General features: G+C 41.6%; 1 protein-coding gene across 5 annotated transcripts in view; it reads right to left on the bottom strand.

Annotated features, from left to right (window-relative positions):
* Window positions 1-14,575, bottom strand: part of GLIS3 (GLIS family zinc finger 3) — a 500,527-nt gene that overhangs the window by 124,033 nt on the left and 361,919 nt on the right. The gene's annotated exons all lie outside the window — the stretch shown is intronic.

Here is a 14,575-nt window from a genome sequence, read left to right on the forward strand (position 1 = left end):
GGTTTATAACAATTGAGAAGACCTGGGACAAATAGAACTTCATCACGGGCATTATATTCACAACTGGAAAAAGAACACTCCTCAGTGCAGCACTGATATTTAAGACGTATCACATGGTCTTCTCCAGCTACTCAGCAAATATAAGGGACCATATATTATTCATGTTGTATCAATACAACACCAGAATCCTACAATTCCAAACCAATACGATTTCTGTGAGGGGGTAAATAAAGAAAAAACTGGTTGTCTGGGGATTGTGTAAATACAGAAGTAAGTTTTTGTTGTTGTTTATCAGCATTGACTTCATGCAATCTGCAAGTATGCATCCACGTGTATGTCAGGGGGTGTCAGACCATGATAAACACACTTGGATTACAAGCCAGAAGCATACACACATTTTATGGCTTTGTTATTAGTTCTACATAAGCATTACTAAAAACGATCAAATTATTTCATTTCTGTGTATCTGTGCTTGTGACCACCACAGAGCCAGGCGTCATTCCCTATATACGTACCTGCATATGCACAAAACTTCCGTGAAACACACAGAAGGCACCAAATATAAGCAACAGTCAGGCACATTACTAATCTGTATTAAAGCCAAGAATTCTTTCACACTTTGAAAACACAAGTTAATTTTCCAAATGACCAATTCTCTGCTCCATTAGTGGACTGAGTGCATACTGGTTGTTTGCCTATGTGGATGACACAGAAGAAACACCAGGCTCAGGCCTCCCTTTCCTGCATTCACAGTGCATTTCGGGAGACAGACATATATCCAGAGCAAACCTGCAGGCCGGCAACACCTCCTCTACTGGTTTCTGTACACTGAAGTCCAGGTGAACATTGGGCAGGTAAGAAAACTGAGAGGCTGAGGAATGGGCTTTTGGGTTATAGGCAAAATACATATTTTTTTGCATATTCTTGTTAATTTCACATTTTCTAAAACATTAACTTCTATGAAAGGTCTGCTCAGAAATAGACAAGAATATGCAAAAAAAACATGTGTTTTATATTTCCAGCTTGCGGAAGATGGGGACTGATGAAGTCAAAGAGAATGTGGAGAAAGCAGAAAGGAGACTGCAGGTGAAAGACGGGGCACAGCAGAAGAAAGCACAAGGGGGCCCCGAGCTTAGCACCAACCTGCTCACACCTTTCCCTCTCCTCTGTCCTCCCATCCCTCCCACCTGGGCTCCAGTCCGGCCCAGCTACAACTTCATGATGCAACCTGCTCCCTTACGCCTGGTGCCTTTGCATGTGCTACCCCTGCTGCCTGGTAACATCCAACTGCCCCTTTAGTTTGGCACCACCTCCTCCAGGAAGCCGCTCTTTAGGCTTTCACCACCAGGCACAGTGGATCAGCTACCGCACTCGCCCGCCACGCATTGCCTGTGACCTCGCGAGCCTGCGGAGGTACACGGATTGGATGGTTTGTCTTCCCCGTGAGGCTGTGAGCTTTGTGAGGACAAGGAACTAAGTCTTATTAATCTTTTTATTGCTAGCACTAGGCACAGGGCTTGGCATATACTCAAGCAATCGTAGATTATTTGCTAAATAAATGCTAGACAAAATGGAAAGAATGAACTCTTTGTAAGAAAGTATATTGATTTCCTAGACTTCCTTGTGTAGTAAGCTCATTAAGGCCTTTTAATTAGGTTGGGCTGGTTACTGCTCATGATGACATTAAAAGGTCAATCTCGAGAAAGCTATAAAATGCATTCCTGGGTTTCAGATGCTGGATTTTCGCATCCTATAGGACTACTGTAAAGTGTGTATGTAATTATTTTAATATCTAAACGTGGGGAAAAACACTAATATCAATGGCTGTATTTTTTTTTGTGGATGTGAGCATTAACTTCTTTGTTGATGTTCTGAGAAATGCATAGCAATACCGATGAAAGGAGCTGTTTTTCTGCCACACCCATTTCCAGATTTGAGCAGATCCACTGGAATGTGCTATTAGCAATAACTGAAGGCACACAAAGATGTGCCTTCTTCATACATAAAGGAAAATAAACTGTCTTAAATTGCCCTTTAGAAGCTTAGCTAACACACTTTCGAATATGCCAGGAGAGACCCTCTCCTCAAGAGTTTTTTATGTAAAGAAAAAATTCCTTGGGATCTTGCCCTGAGTTGCTCAGAGCCAAGTATCCCCGAAGAGGAGGGCAGCAATTTCCCATGATGCCATGCCTCTGTCAACCATCACCTCTGTACCAGAGGCAGACTCTGATCCCAGGTCCTAGGTTACAACTGCATTTAGCTACAGAGTTTCTGTTCAGAGTACAAGGGCTGTAGCAAGGCCTTGGTGCCACCTTCCCCATTGGCAGTGGACTTGCTACACGGTAACTGTCTTTGATTGCAAAGAAGAGAAATGCCACTGCTTGCCTTCAGTTTTATTAAGAATTGGCATGCTTGGTTTAACAGAGCTAAGCAATATATTTATTTACTATAGTGTTTCCCAAAATGATTGCTGAATTCTGTCATCTCTTGACTGAGAAACTGTTTGCGGGTTGCAACAGAATGTATGCTAACATACATACAGCAACACAAACCTCCAAGACAAACTGTTTAAGTCAATTTGCTTATCATATAGGCACATAGGTGCAAATATGTGCATATGCACTTGTGGGTACAGCCATGGGCACACACTTCAACACTTGCACACATATCCCACACAGATTCTGTAATAGATGTGTGTGTTTAAGATCTGTGTGCAGGGGTGTAGAAGCAAGCATGAATTTGCCAAGAGAGAAAAGGAAATTCACACACGAAGAGAATAATTTACCATAAATTGGCCTACAACTGAGTTTATTCCAAAAAACAGAGTGCAAGATGCCAAATTTTTAATGGCTCTTGCTATTCTAGATCTGGCCCTGACAAGCTTTGGAAAAGATGCAAGTGGGCAGAAAAGATGGGATTAAAAAATTATATCTTAAGCATTTTTACTTTCAAATGTAAAATTTCTACCACTGTAGCAGAGAGAAAGAGTGGCAGGGATATTTTCCTGACACTGCTTTTCTCAACAAAAAGCCATCGATTGCCATTACACATTGCTTAAATATCAATCTTCTTGCTAAATGTCTTCTGCAACTGGTTGCTTAAAAATAAAGTAGAAATGAAAATAATGTAATTCAAAACCTTGCATTAACCCTGGTGGTTGGTTCAAAGGGGTGCTCCCAGTGAGGCTTCATTGTGGTTCCACAGCCCTAGGACTGACAACGTTTCATGGCAACCCACACTGATTCATCAATACCACTTGCTTGCTTCCAAAATGCATGACTTCCAGTTCCTTTCCTTTCATGGCTGAGTTCTTCTGCACGCCTTTCTCATCACAAGCTTAACTGGCACCCAGCAGGTGCTCAGAAAACCCTTTCTTTCTTTCACTTGCTCTTCTCCAACAGTGGTTTAATTTTAAGCCATTGTACCCCATATCTGACTGCATCTCCTTCTTGGTTGTAGAAATAATGGCTCTCATACTTTGCTCTTTTTTCTAAATGCCCGTGGTTTGCTCATGGGTATTAAGAAGCTGTAATTAAATCCATTAAGTCTTTCCAATGATGATCTTTCAGGTTTTGAGGCCTATATCCAATCACTGTCATGTAAACATTGACCTTTATTCTATAGAATTCTTTTTTTTTTTTTTTTTAATTTTTGACAGGCAGAGTGGACAGTGAGAGAGAGAGACAGAGAGAAAGGTCTTCCTTTGCCGTTGGTTCACCCTCCAATGGCCGCCGCACCGCGCTGATCTGATGGCAGGAGCCAGGAGCCAGGTGCTTCTCCTGGTCTCCCATGGGGTGCACGGCCCAAGCACCTGGGCCATCCTCCACTGCACTCCCTGGCCACAGCAGAGAGCTGGCCTGGAAGAGGGGCAACCGGGACAGAATCCAGCGCCCCGACCGGGACTAGAACCCGGTGTGCCAGCGCCGCTAGGCGGAGGATTAGCCTAGTGAGCCGCGGCGCCGGCCTATTCTACAGAATTCTTAGGAAAATACCTTGGTCAAGAATTATAGCCCCAATCCTTTTGACTATTCTACTTAATGCAACTTTTATTCCTTCTCTCTGGAGCTAACTCCATTTATCATAAGAACAATAGATCAACAGAAAATTCTACTTAAAACTGTAAAGCACTGGGGTGGATATGGATATTTTTTCACCTGAAACATTTTAAATTTCAGAAGAATATTTGTCTAATTATTTAGACTAGTTGGTCTTTGTGTTGAATTTCAACTACTATTGTTTCTATTAAAAGTAAAGGAATGAGTAAAATAAATAGGTTCCTAGATTTACTTCTTCCTTTGTTGTATTACTATCCTCATTTTATAAGTAAAGGGAATTGAATCCCAGAGAATTTGAGGGACTTACTAAAGTCACACAGCTGATAAACAGACAGCCTCAGCTAGAATCATGGCCTTCTGCTCAGTTAGTTAACAAGTATTCCCTCCACGCCACTCCAAGGGAAGGCTACTTGTCTGGCAGTCAAGGAGATAACAAAGAAACACATCTCGGAAGGGACCCAACTGTACTCTTTCTTATTTTCTTTTGCAGAATGAAAAAATATTAGTAAATTAAATTCACAAAGGTCAACTACCCTAAATTATACCAATCATTTTCCACAAAGTCTGTATGCAGAGTTAAGCCATTAGCAGTGACTAGAGAGGACTGTGAGCCGTATGTTCTTGGCATCATCTCCATTTTAACTAACTATAGTTCTCAAATTAAAAAAAAAAATGTGGTGTGCATCTATGAGTCATTCAGAAGCATGGAACAGACTGCTGGGAAACAAATGCAAAATGAGACTCAGTATGCAAGAGTCAACTTGACAATTCTAGAAAGACCTCAAGGTTGCAATATTCAGCCAAACAACAGCAAGAACTTTGCAGCAAGAACTCCTCTCATTTCACCAAACATAGAGGGGCTGGAAACTACCACCAATTCGCCATTAGTGTCAAAACAGGACCCTTCTGACATGCATACTTTGCAGACTCTTTCTCCAAAAGAACTATACTAATGGAGAAAAAGGTTTTAAAAAGTCCTTATAATCTAACAGGTACCTAATACATACGAGGTGCTCAATAATTTTTTTAAAAAATTATTAACTGAATATTTGCCTAAATATTTATTGTAGCTCTCCCAATTCCATTTGAGGCCAAAGTTCTCAGGAAAGAAAAAACAGCTCATTTTACTATTTCTCATTGTGGAGCATAAGAATCCAACCAGCATCAGATCAGAAGAGATGGTGTTATCCACTGCTGAACTTGGCCTAAACCTCTCCGCTTAGCTCCAGGCCTTGCTGATTATTCTATTTCTCTACACTGACGACCCATAGGCACCTCAAAGTAAGTATTCTAAGACTTAACAATGACCCTTTTCCCAAAACAGAACTTTCACTCCCTGTTCTCTATATAACCAGCAGTGCACGCACAGAGGCTGGAAGTCACTGTAGACTCTCCCTTGCACACATCTACCTTTAGTTGCCAAGTCTTCAAGCATCTCTCAAACACAAATACTCCTCACCAAGTTCATCTGACCTTCCCCAGGCTAAGCCATCATCACTTCCCACTTGTTCTACTTCAATGGTCATCTCAGTGGGTCTTCCCCATCCACTCTTGCTCCCACCTGCCATCTAATCTCCACACTGCTGGTGGAGTTATCTTTTTGAACACTAGACATCTAATCATATCACTACCCTACATCAAATTCTTACAAGGTTTCTCATTAGTTCTCAGATAAAGCCCACAGTCTACCTATTGCTCACAATATCTTGCTTACTAGGGTTCCTGCCTACTTGATCAGCTTTATCTCACCTCTGCTCTTGTCTCCCTTGTTCTTTCAACCTCCACTACACAAAGAAGCCATGCCCTTTCTCACCTCAGGGCATTCATACATGCTATTTCCTTTGCCTGCAAGAACATTTCCCTCCTATTTGCCTGGTTAAATTCTGCACACCTTTTAAAGCTTAGTTGAAATATCCGTTTTATAGGAACACATTTTCTGTCCCCAAGTTGCTAAGTTTAGTTTTCCACAAAAAATGCCCTTGTAACATCCAACAGGACAGGAACCAGGCTTGTCCTTGCAGGAGGCAAGAGCGTGCACAGTAAGCTTCCAATGCAAACTTGCTGAATAATGGACAAGTTATTAAAAATAAAAGATACAAGTTGTCCATGCTAAAAGGCTTTCTTTTTCTTCTTCCACCCCTCACTCCCTCTTTCTTTCTCTTTTTAAAGCTCTGCTATTCCCAAAACAAGCAAAGACTGACAGGAACAGGGCTAGTTCTGATAACACTGGGGGAACCATAAACGATGAGCAGAACTTAAAGAACAGACCTTCAGGTCTAGAGACAAAAACTGTGAAGCCCTCTGCAATTTCTAAGTGCTACACGAAATGCCTGTTTTGTGGATTCCAACTGCATGCACAGAAATATCTCAACACATTTTGACAAAGTCATCCACCAGGGACGTGAAAAAATAGCTTCACTAAATACATATGGTGCAATCGCATCCAGCAATAAATGACAATAGGTCTGGCTTCATAGTAATCTAAAAATCCAAGGCCCAATTACTTCAGCTGCTCAGTACATAACAGCGAGAAGACAGGGCACTAAAGCAACTCAGGAACACAGTGTTAGCAAACGCTAATGATCTCTTCAGGATCCACACAACTGTTTCTTTTTCTTCTGAAGGAAAGAAAGCTTTTTGTAAATTAAGGGGGGGAAAAAACGAAGAAAGAAAGCAAGCCACCCATGAGCCAAGGCCAAGAACAAAATGAAAGCAGGGAGGGCTCTTTTTGATCTTTCAAGAGCAGTGTTTAGTTAAAGAATGCATGCTGGACTATGAGAAAACATGAGTATGAGTGTCCAGGACCTGCACTGGCAGCTGGTCTTCAAAAAATATATTTAGGGGTCGGGGGAGGAGAAGGGACTTGTCCCCATTGCTCCAAATTTCAGGGTGAACTTAACTGACTTTAATGAAAGGGGTCAGTTTCAGACTTCTTTTTAGAACGCAGAAGCACTGCAAGTAATTGGCATAATTAGCAGTGTAGATATGTAAATCAAATTCAAACTTGAAATGACTGAGATGGAAAAGCAATCTCAAAGGAGGGGAGGGGGGGAAATGGAGAGAAGGAGAGGAAAGAGCACGGGAAGAAAAAGAAGAACCACCGCCGGGGCCTTTCCGGCATCTGCAGATAAATCCGAGAGAGCTGGTCACTGAAGCTGAAGTGCAGAGCAGCCCTGGGGAACAGGACACTGCCCAGCCCCAGGTGCACCCGGAGCAAGGCAGTGTGGAGCATCGCAGTCCACAAGCAGATCTGAAACCCGGCCCTTTGTAAAGCTATTGTTTTCATGCTCCTTGGACTTGTGGTGTTTATTATTTTTCTAATTTGAGCAAACCATAAAAGCTTTTGGTACTTCAAAAATAAAATCATTCAGCCAATAAAAATGTTTGTGGGGGAGTTAGTTTAACAACATCAATTTCCTTCTTAGCCACCCTAATTACTGCTAAATCATAATCTTCCTTGTTGCTCCCCTCCTACTCCTGGCCCAACTAAACCACAAGCTTCCCAAGGGCCCCAGCTCCCAGGGGGGTTCTGATCTTCTGGACCAGACTGGACCAGGCCCACTGAATTTGCACTTTCTTTGCACACTGTGGCTTTTTTCCTTTCCTAATTCTGCACCCATCTGCCATTAAATAAACATCTCAGTGTGCAGGGCTCTCTGCTGACTTCTGGATCTTTCTTGTTCATTCCTCTGTTTACTGAGACGAGCCCAGTGCCTGGAACTTGCCAGGTGCTCTTCACATTAAAAGAATAAAATCTGGGATTGATGCATAATAACAAGTCGGATTATCCAAACGTCAAAGCTACTCTCTGATCATCATTAATTCAATGATCAAGAATCAGTTATTGCAGGTTTATCAAGCAGTGACTGTGTGGAGACAGCACATAAGACCTGGGCCAAGGGTATATAGCAAATGGTGTCTGAGGGTCCCTTGGCCTTTACTCTGCTGGGGAGAGCTCCTTATGAAGCACACTCTGATTTAAGCAGTTCGAGATAAGGACAGGAGTCTATGCTTCAGAAAACTTCCCACGTGATGTTGATGCCACTGGTCCTCAGGCCATATTTGTACAATCAGTTTCTAGGAGATCTAATCAATAGCTCCAACACATGTGGATGCGATTTATTTTGCAGCCCCCAGAAAATCATCACAGGACTGTTACCTCATAGTTTCCAGTTCAGATATTCATGTAGATGTCTTCACAGGGGGATTAAGGGCAGTTCCTGGTTTCCTCTGGGACACGCGGGTCTGCGCTACATATATTCTCTAGTGAATTCTGTCTCTCAGCAGAAAATCTGGCCATGTCTTAATACTCCAACAAAAAATAAACCTGCATCAAGTGAATCTGCCCCCAGGGAAAACAAAAGGAGCTTGGATTTTCTACAGAGCATCCTTTTTAATGACAAACTCTTTTGAGAATATACATGTATTTTTTTCTTTGGAAAAATTAGTGCATATGCAACCCTGAGGTGTTTAGAATCTTCTTTATCTATGAGAATTTCTTTCCATTTATGCGATCGACCTCACACAGATCTTTCTTACCAATAGTTCCTACGTCATTGTGGACAGCCTGAAATGGGCTAATGGTCATTGATATTTTGATCCTTATGTTTTGATCCTTATATGGATATGTTTGATCCACAACTCTTAATATGCAATGATTCTTTTCAAAGTGACAAGGGTTTAAGTTTCCTTAAGCAATGATACAATAATGTATATGTTTTCTGCAGGCAATATCTGAATAGCTCTTTGTACAAATGGTTTTGCCTCATTTCACAATGCAAAAAGCTGAACCATGTTTAATGACTTTTCTATGGATTAACAGTAAACAGTTTAAAATATCTTTTTGAGAGCAATTCTTTTGCTAGTACTTCTGTTGTTCTGCTGAAGGAATACTGTCAATGGTAGTTAGATTTGCTCATTATAGATATTCCTTCATCTCACACACACACAGGCATGCGTTTGCTGAAAAAGCCAACATGTGGCTTTATGTCTGTAGTACACCAATCAACATATCAAAATCCAAATTTAGAATCCTAATTCACAATACAACTTTTTTTTTCTCTTTCTCCCCCTCACTTTGAGTAAATTAAATTCAGCCTTTGTTGGAAGGAAATGTAAAATGTGTTTCACACATATATTTAACACTAATCTGTTCTCCCTACCTTAATTATGCATTGAATTTTTGTCAGGATCTTGTATTTCAGGGACTCAACTTACTTTTATAAATATTCATTGATTTTTCTCCCCGTCTTCATCAGTACTGTTCAATGTTCATCTTCATATTGCATTTGGAGACACTAAGTCACCAAAAAGGAATCTATGGGTTGTCATGTAACCCAACTGGAGAGCTGAAAATGTGACTTGGAAGCTCCTCTGATAAAGAGGCAGCCCTCTAGCCAAAGCTCTGAAATAGTGGCACAATGTCTCAGGGATTAAGTCAAGGTAGCCTGCTCTTTTTCTAGGCCCAGCTACATTCCTTGGTCTGTCTTCTTGGTACAAAGTGCAGTAACAGAACAGCTGCCCTGTGGTCAAAGAGAAATGATTACAGAAAAGAACAGTTGGAGAAAACAAGGCAAAAGTACTTGGGTTTTAGTCAGTGGGAGTCCATCATAGCAACTAATGGGCTGAGAATGTTTCTATTTTTTTTCACCAAGTAATCCATATGCAAATTTCCTGCAGTATTCAATATGCACTTCCAAGCTCAGTAAATGTTTTCTATTCTTTTCTGCTTAGCTCTCTCAGCTTTTTCCAATTAGGCCCTGTTTATTTAGAAAAAAAGAAAATGTCTAAAGAAAGGATTAAGCTCATATCTTACGGAGAAAGAGCGAATATTAGAAATTCTTGCAGGATCTAGAGGAAGCATTCTTTACTCATCCTCCCCGCTGGGATGGGTAATGAGAATAAAGAAAAGGGGGCTGAAGACTTTTCTTTCATTTGCTTTGTTCAGCTGAAAACATGTCTTTGACAGTCTGGAATTCAATCCCCAATTCATGACAATTCAGATAATGATGCACATGAAATAGGTCTGTGGATAAAAATAAATTAATAAGAGAGAGCCTGGAAAGCTCAGAAGGACCCACCTGTTGAACAGACGTTCTGCAAAAGCGAGAACACAGAGGGAGTCAGGGGACAGGCTGGAGAAGGTGAGCAGAAAGCCTGAACTGCTCTGCCTAAGGAAGTGGACCCAGGAAATGGTGTTGTCTATCGGACACATGACAGGGCCAGAAAGCCAGGTTTTCCATCTTCAGTCACTACACCCTTGAAGACAAATGTGTTCTGTCTGTCTCTTTCGGGTTTCAAATTTAAAAACTAAAGCTTATTTTGTACTTCAAGAAAAAAAGGAAGACAGTTCCAACTTAGCTATAGACTTTTCCCACCTGATTTACTCATCTATTTAGAGACAAAGAATGAATAGGATGGTGGCAACAACAACATCAGCCACCCTGAACTTGAATTCCAGAGCTGCAGGTATCATAGGGCCTTGAAAGAGGTGTCTGCCAATGAGAATGAATGGCTTCAAGAGGCCGTTGTGCAGCCTCTTGTAAATTTTACAAATTTAAAAATATCGTATCAGTGAAAGAGGGGTCATGAGCAGTGGTTTTGGTTAGCACTGGATTAAAGAACAGAAGTATCCAAGAAACTACTAGGATCACAAAACAGATTCTCATCCAAGAGGGTTGTGAAGAGTTAAGTATAAAAAGTACCAAAATGTCAGATAAATTTTCTCTCCCAGCAGTTAAGGATTCAAAAGCCATAGGGAAAAATAATTGATAAATTACAGTTAAGGGTAGATTGTTCACCCTGTGATTGAATAATATATTGAGCTTTGCAGAAATCCTCATGCTGAGTTCGTTGCCAAAGAGATAGAACACAAAGAAGCTGAACCTAGGGGAAGAAAGGTGTCAATATAATCAGCACAGGGACATTTCCATTTCATGATAGCTATGGGAAAGATGAGCAGCTTGAATGAACTGCATATACATGCAAACCAGTGGTATGCTACCCTCCTAAACCCACAATCGACATTCTCTGGATGGAACAAATTATACATACATACATACATATATATATATATATATATATATATTAAAATAGAGGGAGCGAGAGAGAAGAAACAAAGAAAAGACTTTTTCCACTCTGGCCAAACCACCTGCTTTTATTGTCCCTGAAAAAGCTTTTGTGGTTAATTACCCAACAGTCTTTTATAAACGTTAAATTCTATTCTTCAATGCACCAGTTGAAAGAAGAAGAAAAAATCGCCCCCAATGGCATTTAAAATTTTAAGTTTCAAGACACAGCCATGCTCTCAAATTTCAATTTCTTAAGTTTCAAGTTTAGAGAAAAATAAACCAAATGAGAGCCTGCCAACAATCCAGGCAGGCTATTAAAACGTTACAACCAAGCACAGTGGGTTTCAGTCTATAGATGGTCTCCAAATCAACAGAAATGTCCTGGACACAAGCCTTCCGATCACCATGGAACAGGCTTGGACGCCCTTTGTCTAATTCTGTGGAGACCCAACCCTCAAGCAGAATATTTCTGGCCTGTCAAATAAAGGCCTTTCCCAGAAACCCAAAGGGCTTGGAGACATCACTCTAAGCCTCAGTCCTTTCTGCAGTAATTCAACTCCTGGATCACATTCCTAGCTTTAGGGTGCACCAAAAGACATCACACGGAGGGATTTTTGTAATTGTTCCTCTTTTGATCCCCCAGCCCAGTTATATTTTTTTTTCTTCCTTTCATTAACAAAGTAGCTTCTTCCTTGCGCCAACATCCAAAAATCCCCACACACTAATTCCATTACAGAAACAGCCTGGTACGTGAGACAGCTGACCAGGCTTTAACAGCATGTGATGTTTAGTCCTTCATCTGGCTTTTTCCTTCTGCAGTTTCAGTGAAATGTTGAGAACTCCCCCCCCCCCCCCCCAAGAAGGGCAGGTTTCTGCCTCGACTCTCAGGCACATCAATAACAAGAAGCACAATCTACACTTGCAGTCACAAGCTGATTAATCCCCCGCATCTTCCCTGGCAGAGCGTCTAAGAACTCCGTCCTTGAGAACTTGCCCTGGAACTCGCAGCATGGCAGCAGCAGTTGGAGCTAAAACCTGAAAAATCGTTCCTAGGCCTCTAAGCCCACTGCCTCCCACAGTGCAGCGGAATGGGGAGAAAATCTCAAAGTGGCTTCCTATCTATGTATCTGTTCCTTCTTTGAAGGTGTGGCCTAGGGGTCTCGAATGGAAAAGCAGGATAAAATAATCATCAGGCAGTGGGTTTGGAGCCCTCTCCTGAGAGCGTTTTACACCTTCCTACACAGTAAACCTGTTCTTGTTTATGCAGTAATCAATGTATTTGGATTGAATAACACTTCCCCAGTTTGACTGCCTCGCCAATTAATGTCTTTGCTTTCACCTTTATAATTAGCACATTGAAAAGAAGATTTTCAAAGTTGCAATTGAGGTGGCAGGGAGGAGAAAGCACCGATTCTGTGTGTGCAGGAGGAACAAAGACTCCAACTGCAGGGAGTTGCAAGGTGAGCCACCACGATGGAATTTGCATACTGCAGACATGTCAACCAAGGACTTATCAAGAAACCCTAAGGATATACCACCAGGGCAGTACTGACACAGAAAATTAGATCCTCACCCCAGAGGCAACACTGGAGAATACTGATTTTAAATAGAAGCCATATTTAAAATATTGCTGTTAGGCACACACATGTACCGCAATTCTGGAAAACAGACAAAGAAATCTTAGCACCGACCAACTTTTGGTGAGCTTGCTTTAATTCTCATTCCCAGTATGGCTTGGGTGTACAGTGAAAAATCAGTCTCAAATTTTTTTTTCATTTTGCCTTACAAATTAAGAATTTATTTCATCTGCTCAGGTCCATACAAAGATGCACAAGGTAGATGCTGCAAGATGCTGAAGAGTTTCTGTTAGAAGCATCCACGTTACAAACCAGGTGCCCCTTGGGAATGGGATACAGGATCGCCCCACACCATATGGATTATTGTGGGTAATGAATCACCTTCGATTAATGTGAACCTTCGATGCAGGAATTCTGTGGCAGCATTACACTTGTATAGTTCATTCTCAAAGGTGATTGGTAAAGTCCCAGTTTCCCACCAGAATTTTGCAACACAGCTATCCCTTCTCTCAGCTCTCTGGAAACCTACTACGGAGGTAAATGCCTGCCACATACAACCACCAAGGCCTTAAGTGAACCACTGCTGAATCTGGAGTTTGCAGGAATCTCCACATGCCCTCCAACCCACCCCAAATGTAATGACAATGATGAGGGGAAGAAAAAGAAAGCATTATTTCATTGAGCATCTAGTATGTGCCAGGCCATAAGTCAGGTACATTCAAAAAAGTTTCCTCCATTAATTTTTTTTAAGTGTCATGCATCATTAAGCTCATTTTACTAATGGAGGAATGGAAACTCAAAGTAGTTAAGCAATGATGGCTATAGGAAATGCCAGTTGGGGTTGGCATCAGGCTGAGGTGCCTACAAAGCCCTCCACTCTATTCTTCTCTCCCAGGAATTCTTATTGGGCTTCTTTCTTAAGGGCAAGGCCTTGCCTTTGTTTTTAGGACTTGTCTTATATCTTATTTAGTCATTCATTTAATAAACAAGTGTTAGGATTCTACTCTGGGCTACACACTGTGGTAGGATCTCAGCACACATAGAAATATGTGCTTAGCCCCAGGAAGCTCACCCGGGGTTGGCTAGATGGACAAGTAAACAGATAAATGCAACATGATGTGTCATAATAAAATTCAAGCAAAGACAGAGATAGAATGCATGACACTGGGGTGTCATATAGGAAGTCACTTCTGATGGAGATATTAAAGTAAACATAGGAGTTCAGTGAGCAAAGCAGGTACTTAGGGAAATCCAGGCACAGGAAATAACAGTGGTCAAGGCCTGGAAAGGAAGAAGCAGATAACAGGCTATGAAGCAAGCTGTGCAGAAGCAGCAAGAAGTCCTTGGCACTTACACACAGGGTATGAGGTCTGGGTGAGACTAGTAAAGACCGTCAGAAAGCCAGAACACCATTTTGCACTTGACTCATTGCTGTGTTTTCAGTAGGCACTCTGTAAATGTGGGCTTTTGTCATGATCTCAATGCTTCTACGGTGGTGGTGTTAGCAGGCGTGTCCCCGGGAGCTGATCAGGTCACAAGGGCCACGTCCTCAAGAGTAAGTACTTTTAGAGAAGGGACCACAGGGAGCTAGTGAGGTCCTTCCATGATGTAAGGACACCGGGAGACGGTGCTGTCTATCAGATATTCCATCTCCTGGCACCTTGATCTGGGACTTCCCATCACCTAGAATTGCGAGAAGTAGATTTACGTTGCTGATAAACTACCCAGTCCATTTTGGTTACAGCAGCTTGAAAGGAGTAAGAGAGTTTTAGAAGGCAAAATCAGAACACTTACTTCCTTTCCTTAAACAGTTGCATCTACTCCCTGCAGTGCAGTAGTCCCCTCCCCTCCTTAATCTGGGATTTCAGTTACC

The sequence above is a fragment of the Oryctolagus cuniculus genome, chromosome 1 (assembly GCF_051225735.1).
Source record: "Oryctolagus cuniculus isolate XC-2025 breed Fujian yellow rabbit chromosome 1, ASM5122573v1, whole genome shotgun sequence".
Lineage (NCBI taxonomy): Eukaryota > Metazoa > Chordata > Mammalia > Lagomorpha > Leporidae > Oryctolagus > Oryctolagus cuniculus.